Below are 19,061 nucleotides of genomic sequence, written 5' to 3'. Positions count from 1 at the left end.
CATTTTCCCTTATTCTATCACCACAGACCCTGCTCAAGAGTCTGTATCCTTCTTTCCTGTAGCTCCCCTTTAGATATTGAAAGGCCACTCTCAGACCTCCCCAGAGCATTCTCCTGTCTGGGCTGAACAGCCCCAGCTCTCTCAGTCTGTCCTCATAGGAGTGGTGTTCCATTCCACAGATCATTTTTGTGGACACGCTCCAACAGGTCTATGTAAGGACTCCACATCTGGATGCAGTACTCCAGGTAGGGCCTCACCAGTGCAGAGCAGAGGGGCAGGATCACCTCCTTTGATCTGCTGGCCATACTTCTTTTGATGCAGCCCAGAATGCAGTGGGCCTTCTGGGCTGTGACGGCACATTGCTGGCTCACGTCCAGCTTCTCATCCACTAAAGCCTCCAGGCCTTTTTCGACAGGGCGGTGCTCAATCCTTTCATCCCCCAGCTTGTATTGGTAATTGTATTGGTCGATGGTTGCCTCGACCCAGATGCAAGACCTTGCACTTCGATTTGTTAAACCTCATCAGATTCACCTGGGCCCGCTGCTCAAGCTTGTCTAAGTTCCTCTGGATGGCATCCCATCTCTCTGGTGTGTCAATCACACCCCACAGGTTGGTGTGATCTGCAAACTTGCTGAGGGTGCACTTGACTCCACTTGTCAATGTCACCAGCGAAGACATTAAAGAGTATCAACCCCAGTACCAACCCCTGGGGGACATCACTCATCACTGATCTCCATTTAGACATGGAGCCATTGACCACCACTCTCTGAACGTGGACCTGCAGCCAATTCTTTATCCACTGAACAGTCCACTCATCAAATGCATATCTTTCCAATTTAGAGAGGATTTGTGGGGTACTGTGTCAAAGGTCTTGCTGAATTTGAGACAGATGACATCAGTGGCTCTTCCCTTGTCCATTGATACAGTGATACCATCACAGAAGGCCACTAGGCTAGTTAAGCAGGATTCACCCTTGGTGAAGCCATGCTGGTTCTCCCTTATCAATTCTTGCCTTCCATCTGCCTTAGCATAGCTTTCAGGAGGATCTTTTCTATGAAATTCCCTGGCATGGAGGTGACACTGACAAGTTAGTAGTTCCTGGGCACATCTTTTATACCCTTTCAAAAAATGGGTGTGGTGTTGCCTTTTTTCAGGGACTTCACCTGACTGCTATAATTTCTCAAATATTATTGAGAGTGGTTTGGCAACTATGTCAGCCAGCTCCCTCCAGATTTAGGGAAAAATCTCATTGAGACCCATAGACTTGTGGATGTTTGGGTTCCTCAGGCAGCCACAAGCCTGATCTTTGTTTACAGTGAGAGGGATGCTGTTTCCTCAATCCCATCCTACCAAACCAAATGTTTGAGGGCTGTGTGGTGAGCAGTTATCAGGGAAGACAGAGGCATAAAAGTTGTTAAGTACTTCAGCCTTCTCTTTGTCTGTTATTACCAGCTTGTCTGTGTCACTCACTGAGGGGAGTATATCCTCCTTGGCTTTCCTTTTCTGGTTGAGGTACCTGTAGCCTTTCTTGTTCTTCTTATCAGCCCTAGCCAAGTTCAGTTCAGGCTGGGTTTTGGCTTTCTTGACCCCATCCCTACACAGTCTATCTAAGGAACACAGTCCATCTGCTTCCTTATATTCTCCCCACAATACCTGTCCCTGTTTCTTCTGCCTGTGCATTCTCTTCTTGCTCTTCAGTTTGACCAGCAATTACTGGTTCAGCCACACCAGTCTCTTCCTTTCCTTTCCTGACTTGCTACACCTGCAGATGGAGAGTCCTTGCACCCTGAAGAACGCCTTCTTAAAGATCTGCCAGATTTGCTCTGCACCCTTGCCCATGAGGACAGTTTCCCATGGTGTTTGGTTGAGTAAATCACTGAAGAGCTGGAATTTAGCCTTTCTAAAGTTTAGCTTCCTAATTTTACTCTTCACCTGTCTCATATCCCTCCAGAGCATGAACTGAAACACAGCATCATCATTACAGCTCAGGTAGTCTCCAATATTGACACAACCAATTAGTTCATTTAAGTTCGTGAGCAACAGATCCAGTATTACATTTTCCTCAGTGGGGCCATCAATTACTTGACTCAGGAAGTCATTACCTGGGAACCCACTATAACTTTTAATGCAGAGTCATACTCAAACGCAACAGGTTTGAACTGCCTTTTGGTAAGGCACATTTGCTATGTGAGTACCAGCATTTCCCAAGGATCAGACTGCTTTCGTCTTTTCTGGAAGTTAAAACTTACTAGCCTTCACTTACAAGCAGCAAACTAAAACACAACATAGTAAAACAAGGTGGCAAGACCACAGAGTGTACCAGTGGTGGTGCTCAGAAGCCGGTCCAGACTCTCTTTTCAAGTTGGGCACTTCAAAAGTGAAACATTTCTTTCACTGATGTTTGTAGAGGAATGGAGACCAGGCAGCTTAGCCAGAGCATGACTAGCTTACTCAGTGCAAAAAGCAAGAAAAAGAATTCACAGAAGCAGCTTTCTGCATGGCTGTATTGCCGTAATTCAGCTATAAGATGAGAGAAGTCATCCATAAATTCGTTTTTAAGGGTGTTTAACTTATTAGGAGAAAGTATGGTAGCCACAACAAAAAAGATTTTGGTTGACAGTAGGTTATGCACACTTTTTTTTTTTTTTTTTTTTTACAAGCAATTTTTCGCTCTTTTGACCTTTTTATTTTCTTAGTGGAATTGATATTTCCTTATAAAAGTCTCTTGAGTGTAGATTCATAGTATAGTGAATACATTCAGAGTTCAACCATTTGATTTCAGAAACGGACATAGAGTGTTCTACCTGTTATATCAGAATCTCTTTAATTTCTCTTTTATTTAATAATGTATTTGTGTACATTTATATATATGCAGTCAATTAAGCAAAATCATAACAATCATAAAATTGTTACTGTATATAGATAGCAGCTGTAAATCATTTACATAATCATTTAAAGCTAGATAACAGCTTTTCAGATCCACAACATAAGCAATCATACATCTGCAAATCTTGCATCACAGTGTATTTCTATGATGTGTTTTATTAAAATTTTACCCCTATAGTAAATTGATTAAGTCTGTGGAAATGCACTCCAGATATGAATCAGAATCACCATATTAGTTCATACTAGATGCCATTTAAGTGTCATCTAAACAGAGATTTTCTATCTACCTTATTCTAGAACAGATTTCCAAGTTCTCTCCCCTAGAATAATAAGGAATGTTTTCCCACTTGTTTTAATATTGTGCATTCAAAAAAATTAGGCAATTAATAGTTCAAATAACTCCATAAATGAAAAGTGTCCCATTGACACACAGTAAAATAGTTTTTCTCTGACAAGAAAAAAACAGCTTTCAAACACTTGTATCAATTATTAAGTCACTTGACACCAGCTTAGATCAGGATGGAATTGAATAGCCTTAATTCAAATACTTCTGTTTGTTTTTGTGTTGTTTTTTTTTTTTTTCCTGGGAGGAGGAAGAGTATAGCGTAGGAAACTAAGTTAAGGATTGTAGTCTCAATCAAAATTCCATATACTACATACTACCATTACGGTCTTCCGCAGGAATGAATTGCAGGATTTGTAAGGATTACATGCAGAGCACTACAGGGCTCTACTCATCATATCCTTAGATAACATCAATCATTAAGTAACTTGCAGGTAAGAAAAAAGTTAAAACACTACCTCAAATGTCAGCAGGGGATGGATGATGCTTCACACGTCCCTCAGTTCAACTGCAAAATGTGGCCTTCTCCAGCCATCCCAGCACCTACACAAAATCAGGGGGAAAAAAGACAACAGATGAGCTCTAGAACATAATGGTGGTGGAATGATGACAGAACAAAATCCTAGTGGAGTCCTGTCACTGTCCTTCTATGGGAAAGGCATCTTGGGAAAGGCCCCCAGCTGGGCAGCCTCTATAATGGACCAAGAGGTGCACCTGGGCTTCTCACTCAAAAACTAGCAGCTGCCTGCAATCCCTTTGTCACTGGGGGCTTGCCAAGCAGCAGTACTCAACACTAACTTTGACATTAAAATGTACCAACACAGATTTAAATGGCAAAGACAAGTCAGAAAGGCCTATCAACAATCATTATCAATGTGTCTACAGCATAAATAAGGCGTATTGGAAAGAAAAAGCAGAATTATCATGAAGAGGATATGGATGAGTATATCACATTCCTAATGTTTTAGACAGTAAACTATAGTATAGAAACTTATGAATAGCTAATTTTAAGAAAGCAACACTGTGTTTTTCATTTAAAGGACAGTATGAAGCATTCTAAGCATTTGCTTTGTCCAGAATTGCTAAACACATTACCACTGCCGCAGCATTTGGCAAAGCAGCAGCATCTAAAATGGTCTTGAACCATTTCTATATTTAAATAAAAATAATTATTAATTCAATATGAAGGTTTATTTCTTCCCAAGGAAGAAGTCATTAGTGACATAGTTTAATGGTAGACTTGGTAGTGTTAGGTTCATGGTTTGGACTTGATCATCTTAAGGGTAATTTTCAACTTACATGATTCTAAGTCAGCATTCTTTACTGTTTTGAAAAGTTGGCAATGGTGCCCACATTTATTGATTATTTCATAACAATTTGGTTGTTAGTGGGTGGAAACTCCTCAAGACCAGAGTTCACAGTGTCAGGCACTTTAAATACCCAGAAAAAGGAAGCAGCTTGTGAAAAAACCTTGAAATAAGTGCATGCATTCAGACTGTACACATGGGGCCACACTGCACTAGCCTTAATAAGTTAGTATGTCACATAAGAGTTTTCCTTGTCTGAGGGCTAGCTGTTCTTCAGAAAGAACAGCAGAAATTCTGATCCACGTTCACAGAATTTCCAACTTTTTAAGTATTTCTTTAAATGTATGTGTTTTAGATAATGAAGATTTGAATGCAAAATGAGACAGACTGAATGAAAATGTTGTATTAGTCAGATACTCTTTAGTGCAATTTGTAAAACGCTAAGTGACAACTCTGTAATTATGTTAAAAAAATGACAACAAATAACTACCAGATGGGAAAATCTTTGAATTGATCATAGAACAAGATTAAAGAAATATTTGGTAACATGAGAAGGAATCTTCCATTAAAAAAAAAAAATCAAGAATAATATGTAATAGCTATCAAAGTGAAAATAAGTCATGCTGTGTATCTTGCTGAAGTGAAATCTGCAATCATGGTTCTCCACATATACAGGCCGTGGAACAAGATAATTAGACATGATATGCCTTTACTTATTACCTCTTACACCTTTTGTAATAAGCACAACTAATACTGCACCTCACAGAAAGAGTCCACTCACATTTTATAAGGTCGAGGATCTTACTGTCCCATTTTAAATTCATCCCATAAGGAGTCTTAAAACCATTTGTAAATTTTGGAAAGATCTCTTAATCTCACTGAGAACAATTGATCCATGAGCCACAACCCTCATTTTCTATAATAAAGAACAGATCAGGCTGAACAAAACTGTAAAGACTAAGGCAGCTGTTGACTGAAGCGGGTTAGTTAGGAGTACTGACAAATTCCTGTTTCAAAACACTTGGTACAGTATTAGCAAGTGGAAATGATCTCCATGTGACAAAATCAGAACCTTACTACAAAGGCAAAGGCAAAGGCAAAATTCTTCCAGCAGCCTTTCCAAAATATTTTGAAATCTTGCTCAATAACAGAGAAGATCTTAGCTGCTTTATAGGCAACGAAAAGGACAAGCCCTAATATCTGCTTAACTAACTGTACTCTGAATATTTTGTTTCACTCTTGGTAGCTAGTGGAGATAGCACGGGGATTCCATGCAACAACACTGCTAATTTGCAATGTTGCAGTTTAGAACAACCCAAACAAGCGTGAAGACAATCACATGTGCACTAGATTCTTACTATCATGTGTGAAAAAGAGGTAGTATTGCACATAAGATAATGACCAGCCATGTTTTCAATGATTCTCAGAAAAAACTGCAACTTCAGCAAAAGGAAAACACGGATTAACAGGAAGAAACTGTAAAGGTAATGATTTTTTCATACTTTTTTTTCAGTAAAAGTTATTTATTCTAACCTATGTGGCAAACAAAAGGATTGGAATTGAGAGTCAAAATGGGACCCATCCAGGATTCCTTTGCCTCCTAACTGAAAACATGCAATTCTTTATTGGGATGTCAGGATCTGTGTCCATTCCATCTCCTCAGCACCTAACCTGAGAGAATAATAAGCCTGAGAATGTGAGATGGACACAAACATGTTAGAAGATTTTTCAGTCTTCAAAACAGTATTCAAACAATTCCATGTTTGTAAAACCAATCAGGGTTTTCAAATAGCATTCTGTGGTTGGTCTCAAGGCAGGCAGAATGAGGTGCTTCACTGGGTATGAAGGTAGGAAGGAACCTGTTGCCTACAGAGGGAGCTAACTCTTCAAGCTCTGGCTTGAAGGGAAAGCCTATGCAACGCATTGCCTCCCAGCAGGTTTCAGCCATACCAGAGAGGTAGACTCTTACTGTGTGTACAGCCAACTACTTCCCTTCATCAAATGAGCTGCTCCAATACAATGCTTCTCAGAGAGCACTAACTCTGCATTACGGCTTGGATGTCATCGGAATAAAGGGAAATGTTGTGGCCTCACTACCAGCTCAAGTTTTCCCATTTCACTTGTTAATTTTATAAAAGCTGTTTCATCCTCAGATTGAAGAGATAAGGTAACTACAGGTACAAATCAGCACATAAGTTCTATGTTCTGCTGTTGCCTTTCTTCACTTTAGAGTGTGTATACCTCAATATAAGAAATGGGAGGGACAATGCCCTAAGACTAGAGAGGCTAAGTGCTGTCACTTCATTTATATGTGCTTCCAACCACAAGGCAATGTGCCTGCTTTTTATAGTTACGTGTATATGCGCACATTTATACAGCCATGCTGACACTATATTACAGTATTTATTTCAATTGATCTTGAACAAAATAAGGCTACAACTTATGTAGACAATTTGACCCATGCACCAAATCTGAATCTAAAAACTAAGATGAATGGTCTAGGCTTATGGCTGAAAATGCACAGTTAGCATGACTCGAAAGCCCAGCATTAACTTGTGGTCACTTGCATTGTCCAGAGAACTTGCAAAGTATTCTCAGTCTGGTTTACATACTACACTCTTACATAAGCATGTAAACAAAAGTGTTCAAAATCAAAACCAGCTTCATGCTTAGATTCAGAATTACAGAATCACAGAAACACCAAGGTTGGAAAAGACCTACAAGATCATCCAGTCCAACCATCCATCTATCACCAATAGTTCTCACTAAACCGCATCCCTCAACACAACGTCCAAACGCTCCTTGAACACCTCCAAGGTTGGTGAATCCACCATCTCCCTGGGCAGCCCATTCCACTGCCTGACTACTCCTTCACAGAATTAAGAGGAGGCAAGTGTATATGTGTTTGATCTTTAGCTATAAAAAATACAACAGAATGCTTGTAATAAGCCACATGCATATATATGCCCATGGGATTTGAAGCAATGCACATGAAAGTGCTGAGGAAGCTGGTCAATGTCACTGCATGCAAGGCCACCCTCAATGACACCTGAAAGGTCAGGGCAGTGTGGAGAGGTCCCTGAGGATAGGATGCATATCACTCCAATTTCAAGAAAGGAAAGATGCAGAATATTGCGAATGAAGGACTAGCAATTATTACTTCTGATCCCTAGGGCTCTCATCTTGATCTCCTGAGAAGTAATGGAGAAAATAATCCTGGAAAATACTTTGAAATATACAAAGTACTAGAAGCAATTGTGAATAGTCATTATGAATTTATGAAGGAAAAATAAAATCTGACAGCCTTCTACAGTGAAATAATTCGTTTGCTGGATAAGGGGAAAACAGTGGATGTTATCTCGAGTTCAGCAAGATTTCCAACAACCTTCTTCTCTGAAATTTTCACTAACAAAACAAAGAAGTACTGCACAGGGAAGCAGATCACGAAATGATCTGAAAACTGGTTAGCATACCAGGATCAAACGTGTAATCAATGGGAAAAATTCAGCAGAAGGTCAGTCAGTGGTAGAGTCAATATTCAATACTGACCAAGAGTTAAGTCTTTGCTGCAAGACTTCCAAAGCAAATCAGAGAATCATAGAATGGCTTAGGTAAGAAGGGACCATGAAAATCATCTAGTTCCAACTCGCCTTGCCACTGGAAGTGTTGCCAGTCACTAGATCAGACTGCCCAAGCACTCATCCAACCTGGTCTTGAATGCTTCCAGAGATTGAGTACCCACAATCACTCTGGACAACTTGTTCCAGTACCTCATCATTCTCTGAGTAAAAGATTTCTTCAGAACGTCTAACCTAAATCTTCCCTCTTTTAGATTAAAGACATTCCTCCTTGTTCTGTCACTGTCAGACCATGTAGAATTCAGTCACCCTCCTGCTTGTAAGCTCCCTTCAAGCACTGGAAGGCTGCAAAGACATGACCCTGGAGCCCTCTCTTCTCTAAGGTAAACAAGCCTGAATCCCTCAACCTTTCTTCATAGGAGAGGTATTCCAGCCCTTCAATCATCTTGGCTCTCTTTTGGATCCACTCCAACAGCTCTGCAGCCTTTCTGTTACTGTGAGCCTGAGGCCTGGATGCCACTGTTCCAGATGGGGCCTCACGAGGGCAGAATAGCAGGGCACAATCATCTCCCTCTCTCTGCTGGCCATCCCTCTGATGCATCCCAGGATGCAGGCTCATGTCGTTTTTCACTGATTGGGATGCCCAAGTACTTCTCTACAGGGCTGCCTCAGTGAGTTTTTCTCCCAGTCTGTGCTTGTATCTTGTATCAGTGTGCTTTTGCACTTGGCCTTGCTAAACCTCACTAGGTTCTTGCATTCCCATTTTTTGAGCATTTCTATGTCCCGCTGGATGGCAGTCCCCCTTCTATTTTGTCAACTGCACCACTCAGCTTTGTGTCATCAGCAAATTTACTGAGGGTACACACAGTTCCAGTATGTTGCTGATGCTGAAAAGCACTGGTCTAAAGACAGACCTCTGTGGGACATCACTTGTGACTGGCCTCCACCTTGATAAAGAGCCGTTGGCAACAACCTTCTGTAACCTTTCAACAAATTCTTTATCCACCTAATACTCCAGCCTTCAAATCCATACCTCTCCAATTTAGAGATAGGGATGTGGTGCAGGATTCTGTTGCCTTTCCTTTGTCCACCACCAATACTGTCATTCCATCAGAGAAGGCCACCAGACTGGTCAGGCACATTCTGCTACTGGTGAAGCCATGCTGGCTGTCTCAGACCACCTTTTCATCTCATATGTGCCTTAACATCTCTTCCAGGAGGATCTGCTCTATGATATTTTCAGGTAGAGAGATGAGTCTCACTGGACTGTAGTTCTCCAGGTCTTCATTTCTCCCTTTCTTGAACATGGAAGCAATCTTTTCCTTCTTCCAGTTGCTGTGGACTTCTTTTGACAGCCACTTTTTCAAACAGTGGAAATTTTCAAGTATTTTCAAATATTCTCTTTGAAGAAACTACTAAGCCCTTCCACCCTTCTTAAGTTCAAACTTCTTACTGCTTCAAATTATTTCTGTAACAAAGTAACTCATACCCACAGATGAACAATTTTATTTGCCACTGGGAGGTGATTCCCTGAATTCGCTAATGAACTTTTTCTCTGCAAGGGGAGTTTTTCAAGGAAACACTAACAAAATGCAACAGAACCTTCTAATCTCTTTGCCTTTTTCGTTCTTTCTTTTTTTTCCCTCCCTCTCTCTATCCAGATTGTCTTTTTTTTTTTTTCTTCCTTTAAATCTTTTTTTTCCTCTTCTTCTACCCTTCCACTTACCTTACCATCATTCCCTGATCATTCCTTTTTCCCAGTCAGAGCCATTTTTCTTCCCCTCAATCCCTTCATATTCCTAGGGGTCTAACAATAAATCTTGCCCTTTGTATTTTCAATACTTCATGGAACCACCTTTCTGTTCAGAGAGTTTTGGCAGTCTTTGCCTTCTTGATATCACAATAACTGGAACATCTTAGCAGCACCAAGCTAAGGAACAACTTGTATTTGTTTTGGCACTCACAGTAGGGATGAAAAGTGAATTTATATTTTATACTGTATTATGCATACACAAGTATAGCTTTGTGGACAGAAGATCTCAGGAGTTTAGCAAGAGCCAAAACCAGAAAATACTACACCTTTTTGGGTTGTACAACGAGCCATCAGCACTGTTAAGGTTATAAACAGACAAGTAGTCCAAACTTCATAGGTAAGTTTAACACTTCATTTGACATACAATGTGGATGCTGTGCTTTGCCTTATCAAAGCAGAATTCAGGCTGCCTTGCATGAGCAAAGCGCGTCATATTCTCATCCACAGTTGTTTATGTTCTTGAATTGAAGGGATGTTAAGAAAAACATGCAAAGTATCTGGAGATCTGGGCAATTGGAAATCCGGAACTGTACTAGTAGAAACTGTTGCTGACTTATCAGTAACTTAAAAGGGAAACTTTTACATTAAATTAACAGGGACGTACCAATTACTAGCTGAGAAGAAAGCTGTATTCCTGGATCATTGTAGCCAGTTTTCATGTGCACCCTTAAGAGACTAACAGACTTGAGAAAAACAGAAATATAGAAAAAATCTTATACTATGCTTGAAATGAAGTAAAGATCAGTTATTTACTAGAAGCTGAATGAACAAAACCTACATCCAACTTGCTTTTCAAACACGGTATCACAGAATCAGGGAATAGTTTAGGTTGGAAGTGACCTTAAAAGTTTCAACTTCCCTGCTGTTACCATCCTCTAGATTAGGTTGCCTAGGATCCTATCCAGGCTGCCATTGAACACCTCCAGGGATAAGGCATCAATTGCTTATCGAGGCAGTCTCATAGTAAAGAATTTCTTCCTAATGTCTAATCTTCTTGATTCTCAACTCTAGCTACTGGATTTCACAAAAGATTGACAAAGACACACATTTTTCACGAGATTTTCAAAGATCTGGTAACATCCCCAGGAAATCTAACCCAGTGCATGACTATCTGTGCCACTAAGAAAGTTATTTGAATATAGGTCCCAAGTCCTTCTTTATGTAAATCAATCCCTCTATTATTTTTTTTTCTGTCTGTATGTGTGAATGTGTATCTGTCTGTACATTCCTTACTTTTTTTATCATAGTCCTTTACTTATGCAAGGACCACTGTACTTCACTTTCTTTCAATCAATCAAGCCTTACAGACTGCTGGTAATTTTCAGTTAGCCCAGATCTTGCATAGCAGTCTGAGGTTTTACCAAAGCTAAACTGAAGATTCCTTCGTGTAGTTTTCTTTTAGCTTTGTCTCTCCAACTTTATCTGTATTTTTTCTATCAGAATGACATTGTTGACTCATTATCAGCGAGTTCCAGATAATTTTGTGAAAACTGAAATGCCAGGCCTTTGAATAATAGTTTCCCTTTCTCCCATCATCACCCACCCCTTCTTGATTAAACATTTAAAAATTACATATTAAAAATAGGGGGAAAAGCTGTTAATTTTAACTAAACAATAAAACGAATGCAAGGATAAAAACTACGATTCAGGAACTGCAGGACTGTAAGAAGGTAGAAAGAAATATTTTTCTTACATATTAAGAAAATCACCTATTAAATGCGTGATGCCAAAGTTATCACTGCTTTACAAAAAAACACATAGCATATGTCAGTATTTGGCAAACGGTTAATACAGAAACAAAGTTTACTGGATCAAAACCACTCATGACTAACCAGCACAGTGCGTGAACAGTTTAGAACTCAAAACTACAGAACTTAAAATGGAGAAATACAAAATTTACTTTAAGCTAATTTGTATCTCAGTATATAACATGGTCAAAATTAAAATCTCTGTGGCTCCTGTTCCCTCTCTATTCTGAGAAATGGGGTAAATCCACACCTCAGGAGAGTGTTTTTGAGCACAAAGAAGGGAGATTTGGTAAATTTGTTTGCACAAATTAAACTGAATATAATTCAACCTACATTTTAATGTAATTTGGTCATTAAGTAGTGCAGCTGCTATTCTAAGCATTATTATGCATCTTTGATTTTAAATGACTGGCTTTATGAGTTCCTCAAGTAGCTCAAATGGCTTCAAATGATGTACTATCTTTGAACTAAGCAGTGGCCACATTGTTCAGCCTTCTCATGATTCAATAACAAACCCAAGAAGTTCAGTCACTCCATTTTCTGCCGCAAAGAAAAGCTAACTCTGGTCATTATGTAGACTACTTTCAGCTCCATGTCTTAGGTTTCCCCAATACAAGAAGAAAACAGAACTGTTGATGAGTGCTCAAAGTTATATAGCAAGAAACTATATATGCATACTTTGTTTATTTTCATACTCTAAATGTACTTCTGCTGTAATTCTCCTCTGTAACTTCTAATTTTAAAAAAAAAAAAAAAAAAAGACTAAATTTTGAAGAGATGTCTGTCTAGGAACTCCATGGGAGCTCTAAGCAGACTCTTAACAATGTTATTCCTAACTCTGTAGATTATTCAAGAAATGCTGCTTGTTGATTTTAGTCTTACTTTTGTACATTTTGAAAAGCTTCTCAGAGTTGAATGGGAAGCAAGATTCAACCAGCAATCACATCTCCTTCTAAAGTTCGCAGTGAAGGCACTCAGCATTTTATCTCAGAATCAAGTATTGCATTTGGGAAGATTTCAAATTCACCTCATTCTCTCAGTAACAATTAAACACAGAATCACTGGTCTCTAACTCTCATGGTGACAGAGAACCAGAAGAAATTTCTTGTGTCTCAGACTTTGGCACCTGTGCAGCAACAACACTGTATATTTTTATTCAGCTCAATTTTAAAAGCAGTACTTATTTGCTTTTAACTAATATTAATAGAAGAATACATCTCTAGAATACTCCTCTACAAATCAATCACAGTGAGACATCTTTTGAGAGAATGTATGGGTATAGGTATGGATATGGGTATACACATGTACATATTTATATCACACATCATGACTTCTCATCACAGATGCTACCCTTAAAAGTTTACTCTGAGTTCTGCATTCAATTTTCATGCGTATTCTGCAATATTGAGTCTCAATAAATGTCCTGACTGGTAAACCACAGAGGTCATATAACAAACTCCCCATCAGTGATCAGTAGATTACAGAAACTACCTATTTGACCAAAATACACTGAATTTTCATTGCTTTATGATACTGTGCCTTTCCCTGCCTTTAGAAACGTAATTTAGTAAAAAACACAAAGCACACCTGCATCTCGGATAGTCCAGTTTAGTGTGGATTTACTAGCCACCCCTGTAAGATCTCCACACTGCATCTTTTGTTTTGAAGGCAACATGCTGCCTATCTGATGCAGAGTCCCACTCCAAGAGCACAGCTATCAAAAACTAAGGTTTATTTACACATGGATAACTAGGGAACAGGAAGCATCCAGCAAGATAGTTTATGAGCATGTGTGACAATTAACACAGGAGACTGCTGTGAAGAACTCCTTCATAGCATGTTTTCTCTGAGGTGCTAAGTGAGACCATGAATATTGCGCAATTCACATTTTCAGTCAATTATTTCTGCACTAACTTAGGCTTGTTTTCTCTTCTAAAAATATTAAATCAACAATCTTAAATCAGACTCAGGAATTTAAAGCAGCCAATTTAAGGGGTTGGCAGGAGACCATTGATGGCAATATTCAGACAGATTCCTACTTGTAGCCAATATGAGACTATATTAGGAATATAAATTGACTTAGGTATTTACATATATATACATGTGTAATATAACATAGGCACGTTTCAGCAGTTCTCTCAGGTTTGTCTATACGCTATATGACATAAATGCTAAGTAATAGCAAAAATTAATAAAATTCACTTAATACTTTCAACAACAAGAAATGGAAAGTGCTTCCTTTTCCCATTTCAGTAGACATATACCACAAGGAATTCCTGAAGGCACTACTGTATGCCAAATCAGATAATCTTTAATAACTTCCTCATGAAACACTTATAACTTGTCAGTAAATTATATCATTAAAACATTAATAAAAGTTGCTGTTTTCTTGCACTTCTAGGGTATGTCTTCTGATGTGTTTTTTATCTTAATCACCTCTGTATTAAGGAGAACTTCATGTTATCAAAACTTCCAAACTGAAATTAATGCTTCCTATTTATTTCCATAGAAACTACAATAAAGCTCAATCACGCTATTTGATAGAGCAAATTTTTGGCTACAAAACACTGTTTTTCAAACCAGTCACCACCACTAGTTATGCATTTTCACCAGCCATTAACAAGTGCCTGCATGCTGAGCACATCCACTGGGCTCACATCCACTCTGCAGTCTCTATAAACATTCACCAATCAATGATGAATGTCAGTGGGCACCATTTTTTCCTGCATGGAGGAATTCAGTGATGCATCCTGCTTCATCCACACTTCCATGTCAGACGCCATTTTGTCAGGCTGCCCCTCTGCTTCCACATATTGTCACGTGGCAACAACATGTAAGAGGATGTTGGTGGAAGGGTTCAACCTATACTGCCATACCACCAACATTCACCTCTGATGTCATGGGCCACTATCATAAAATAGGAGGCATTACTTTTGGAGCAGCCCTTGTACAGAAAAAGTCTGTTTGTTTTTTTTTTTCTTTCATTTCTTTTTAATCTCAGATCATTTCAGAAGTTTTCATAATAATGGAATAATTGATGCTGAAAGTAGCTAAGTGGGAGATGTTACAGAGAATGCTCCTGGGCATAATAATTACTGTCTCCCCATAGAAAGAATGTGCATTTATACAAATACAATTTATGATTCATTGTTCTTCAATTTAATGGTAACTTTAATATAGAGTTCATTTATACTGTATCCATTTTTCTAAGCTTTTCCTCTGAATCCTCTTTAATTACCAAATCATTAATTTAATGAAGCTCTAATTTATCTTGTCAGTGTTTAAGAAGCTAGACTAAAGGATGAAGAGTTATACTATTAGTTATACTATAAGTGTCTGAAAAGATTAATGAAAAGTAGTTATTTCTGTAAGCAGTTCTATACTGAGCATCAAGAAAAGCACTTTTCTTGAAATAAAACCCAAGCACAATTTAAAAAAATAAAATACCAAACTCAAAGAAACAACAAATGATCTATACAGAAAAACAAAAAATACATCATATTGTAAAGAAATCATTAAAAAAAATTCAAATAAATTTCAACTGAATGTTTTCTCCTTAGCTCTGGTGCATGACATTTTCCTTTGACAAAAATAATGAATCAGAACAGCAAACAGCAGCTAGTTTGACAGAGCAGCATGTGTTATATACATCCTATATCACCTTCAGTTTGAAAAATGATGGCGACGACTACATAAATGAGACAAGAATAATTTTAGTATTTGGTCACAAACCTGAAAAGCCCCTCTAGGGAAGATTTATGCAATCCGCTTAAAGCTCTGCTTCCTTCTAAAGCCAATTAACACTAAGTCCTCAGACCACATGGTGATGTCAGATTGTTTTGACAATTTCATGATCTGTAAGTTTTGAGCTTCTCTGAGTGTTCCGTGGTCCGGCCCTTTTTAAAAATACTTCTTACTTTGGTTGCTGATTAGTCAGAGACCTAAAAAAAGAAACTGTTACAAATGCCTCGGGTTGCAATAGAGATGTGAGAAACAGCGCTTCTCATTGTACTAAGTGGTTTTCTCCAAACAGCTCATACATTTTGTATGAAAAGGAGCACAGAGAGTCAGACTCAACCGAAGCAAGCTGTAGTAACCATGACATGAATCTGCAGTATCTCTCCTGTACTAGCGTTCCTTGATAGAAGCAATCTGTTCCCATAATCTCAGCTTAACTGAGGACCATTGGGAGAAATCAGAAATGTTTCAACCAGCAAAGAATTGAATTCCTTTCATAATTTACATAGGCAAGTGATTTTCTAGCACCTGGCTAAAAGCACATCATCTTTTTACAGAAGAACACACTGACACCATACTTCAAACTGCCTTAGCTGCCCACAACGATTATCTGATATGGCAGCGTGACAGCTGAATATCACGACCTTCAGTGCGATCTTAAAGGGGTGTTCATACTCTTGACGAACTGCTCCTAGTCATCTTTCAGATGTAGGATGAAGATGACTTTGCAGACTGTGACGGACAGCGTGTTTCCAAGAAATACACCTGCTGTTAAGAAAGTGGTGCATTTAAAGGGACAAACCTGACTGTGGATATACGGACTTGTGACAGTGCAATAAAGAGCTCAGCTGACATTATGCTTTAGATAAATTGAAAATGGGTGTCTAAAACAGCCCAGAAAGAGGCTGAAATGAAACCTATCCAGAGAAATTAGGAGTTTTAAAGACAAGAACACCTTACAGTAAGGGCAAGAGGGAAGACAAGAAAGAATTGTTAGGGTAGAAATGATGCTGAGAAGGCTTTATGTCAGCTACCTAAATCTCCACATCTAATTCACCATGAGCTAGGAGATAGCCTGAGGCAAACATTTCATACTAACAAGGAATGATCCAATGTTCCAAGACCCAGTGATGAGCAAGTATGTTCCACGGACAGCACACTCTATACTAACTTGCCTGCCTCCACACCTACCAACAGCTCGATGGAAGCAATGACTGAAGTGTCATTCAGAATGAATGGGAAGTGTCGCTTTGCCAAAATGTATGGAAATCTCATTTGCAAGGCCAGCTTGCAAGAGGTCCAACTGCTTTTCCAGGTATCTGAAATGCTCTTTGGTGGAATTAGCCGGAGCACACTAAGAGAACTGAATGAACTTTGTTTCCACTTTTATGACTGAACATTCAAGTTATTTTGAAGTATGAATCCAGAAAAGAGATAATTACAAGGATTATTGTGTGATTTTTTTCCAATTTGCTTACTTTTGTTTTTTTAAGACCGAAGGGAACGCACTAACTGCTGAAACAGCTTTAGACTGCTTTTCTTCTTTTCTATTCTGACACCTTCATATCATTCCTTTTGCACTCTGTTCTGCTGCTCCCCTCTCCCTCTCCTTCAAGCTTTCCTCTAACCTTTTATCTATTCCCATTCTACATACCTGCTCAGTATTTCTCTTCTTAAAAAACTCTCTGCTAGCTTAACCTAGAACTATTTCTTTTTTTTTTCCTTTTTTGGCCTCAAACTCATCAAATACAGTGCTTTCAGTCACTATCAGGAGGCCTCATTCTCCATTTCTAAAGTCCAGATCTTTTACACTTTACCAAATTTTCTAAAAATCTGTTCCTGAACAAAACTCAGAATGTGATACCATCACCAGTCTTGTTCACTTATTCTTTTGGCTATACTCCCAAAATCTTACAGTCTTTTTTTATTCACTGCTTCCACAGAGGTTCTTATTTTTCTATTCCTAGTGTTCTCATTTCTTCTGTATCTTGAGGAAATCTCAAATCAAAACAACAACTTAACTGGTATAAAAAATCCTCTTGCTGAAAATACTGCTCCTAAATTTTGCTCCAAATTCATTTACCTTGTCCCAGTGAAAAATATGAGTTGGAATAATTCAGAAACAACTGTAAATTAAAAGTCAATTTCACAGAAATGAGATGCAAAAATGTGAAAATCATTTCTTTCATTAAGTCTGCACTCAACTGAATGCTATACATGAAAAAAATGTTTTGTTTAAAGATGATTTTATCTTTAAGTTTGACCTAAATCTAATTATAAAAGGTGAAAGGCTCAAAAAAAAAGTCTGATGAGGCAACATCAAAAGATCAAGAAAATATTAATCAAAATTCCTTTTTTTTTTTTTGCACTTGCTTCAAGAAATTCAGTTTTTTTTGTTTTGTTTTGTTTTTTGTTTTTAATTCTCACTAGCCTGATAAATAAATTACTCAAACAGCTCTTGGAAGCTCTACAAAGCAGAAAAGTGCGAGCTCATAAGTCACTGATGAGATTTTAGCAAAAGCTTTCATATGTTTGAAACAAATTTTTTTTAAGGTGCCATGCCAACACAACTAAGGAAAATTTGGCTGGCATCCTAATAGAGATGCTACCAATTGGAAAGATCGCTATCTTAAATAAAGGACTTTGTATTTAAAGTATTATTTGAAACTTTTATTTGATGCCAAAATAATATTAAATAAAAGCAATTGGAAGTGCACCACTACTTCCCTTTGACTGAGCACAAACACCCAATGCTGTTAAGTAAGAAAATGACCACATTGGTTTCTGATTAATTAAACTATTGTTTTGTTCTGCTTACTAAGTTGAGTTATAGCTTCTTCGAAAACAATTTCCAAAATATACAATTATGAATAAAATCACAATGGTCATGTTTTACTAATAATTCACATTTACTCTAAGAATAACTACTATAGTTTCTTCTCTGATAACATATTTGCATACTCTATTATTAGACATCAGTTTCTTTAGACTACCATTTCAAGCTGGTACAATAATGATTGTGGCACAAAGAGTCAGCGTAATGTGGTAGGCAGAAACAAGAGAGTAGGAACTCAGAAACATTTCACGTATTTGTATCAGATGTGGACACTAGCATCTCAGGAACACTAGCTCTCATACATGTAAATCACGGCCATACGATATGCTCTGATAGTATAAATGTCACAGGAAGGATCAGGGTAGAGTCAGATGTTAGATACGTGTCTTAACCGGCAAGAGCACTAACCCAAATACCATGCACTCTTGCCACAGGAATAGTGATTTTGTAATTTCTGTGGTAAGCTTCTCTCATATTTGCACAAGGAAAACAATATAGTAGGGCTGTAAGTTTAGGCAGCAAAAGAGTCATTAAACAACAAAAACTCTTTCCTTTTCTTAGCTCATAACTCATTAATCAAGAAGTAGTTATCTTCTAGTGCCACTCTGTTAAACATCATGGGAACAACTGAGACTTGAAAGGCAGCATGAACCTCCAGCGTCACTGCAGAGCAAGAACAGAATATCCACAGCAGCACTAAGACTTGGAGTGCAGAACCTGAATCCTGCTTCCATAGATAACAACAAATCACTCTGAAAATATAAAATTGAAGGTATTAAAACTTCACTTCTAAATTAACACCTCTCTGCCTA

The 19,061-nt window shown here is 38.3% G+C and overlaps 1 protein-coding gene across 2 annotated transcripts in view; it reads right to left on the bottom strand.

Moving 5' to 3' along the window:
* GHR (growth hormone receptor) overlaps positions 1-19,061 on the bottom strand; it is a 132,357-nt gene that overhangs the window by 79,486 nt on the left and 33,810 nt on the right. For both annotated transcript variants that reach the window (XM_085212789.1, XM_085212790.1), the window contains exon 2: positions 3,688-3,772. The gene's annotated coding sequence lies outside the window, so the exon portion shown is untranslated. The remainder of the gene's footprint in view (positions 1-3,687; positions 3,773-19,061) is intronic.

The sequence above is a fragment of the Meleagris gallopavo genome, chromosome Z (assembly GCF_905368555.1).
Source record: "Meleagris gallopavo chromosome Z, MGAL_WU_HG_1.1, whole genome shotgun sequence".
Lineage (NCBI taxonomy): Eukaryota > Metazoa > Chordata > Aves > Galliformes > Phasianidae > Meleagris > Meleagris gallopavo.
The sequence above is the reverse complement of the archived record's forward strand: the minus strand, read 5'-3'. Positions and strand labels throughout refer to the sequence as shown.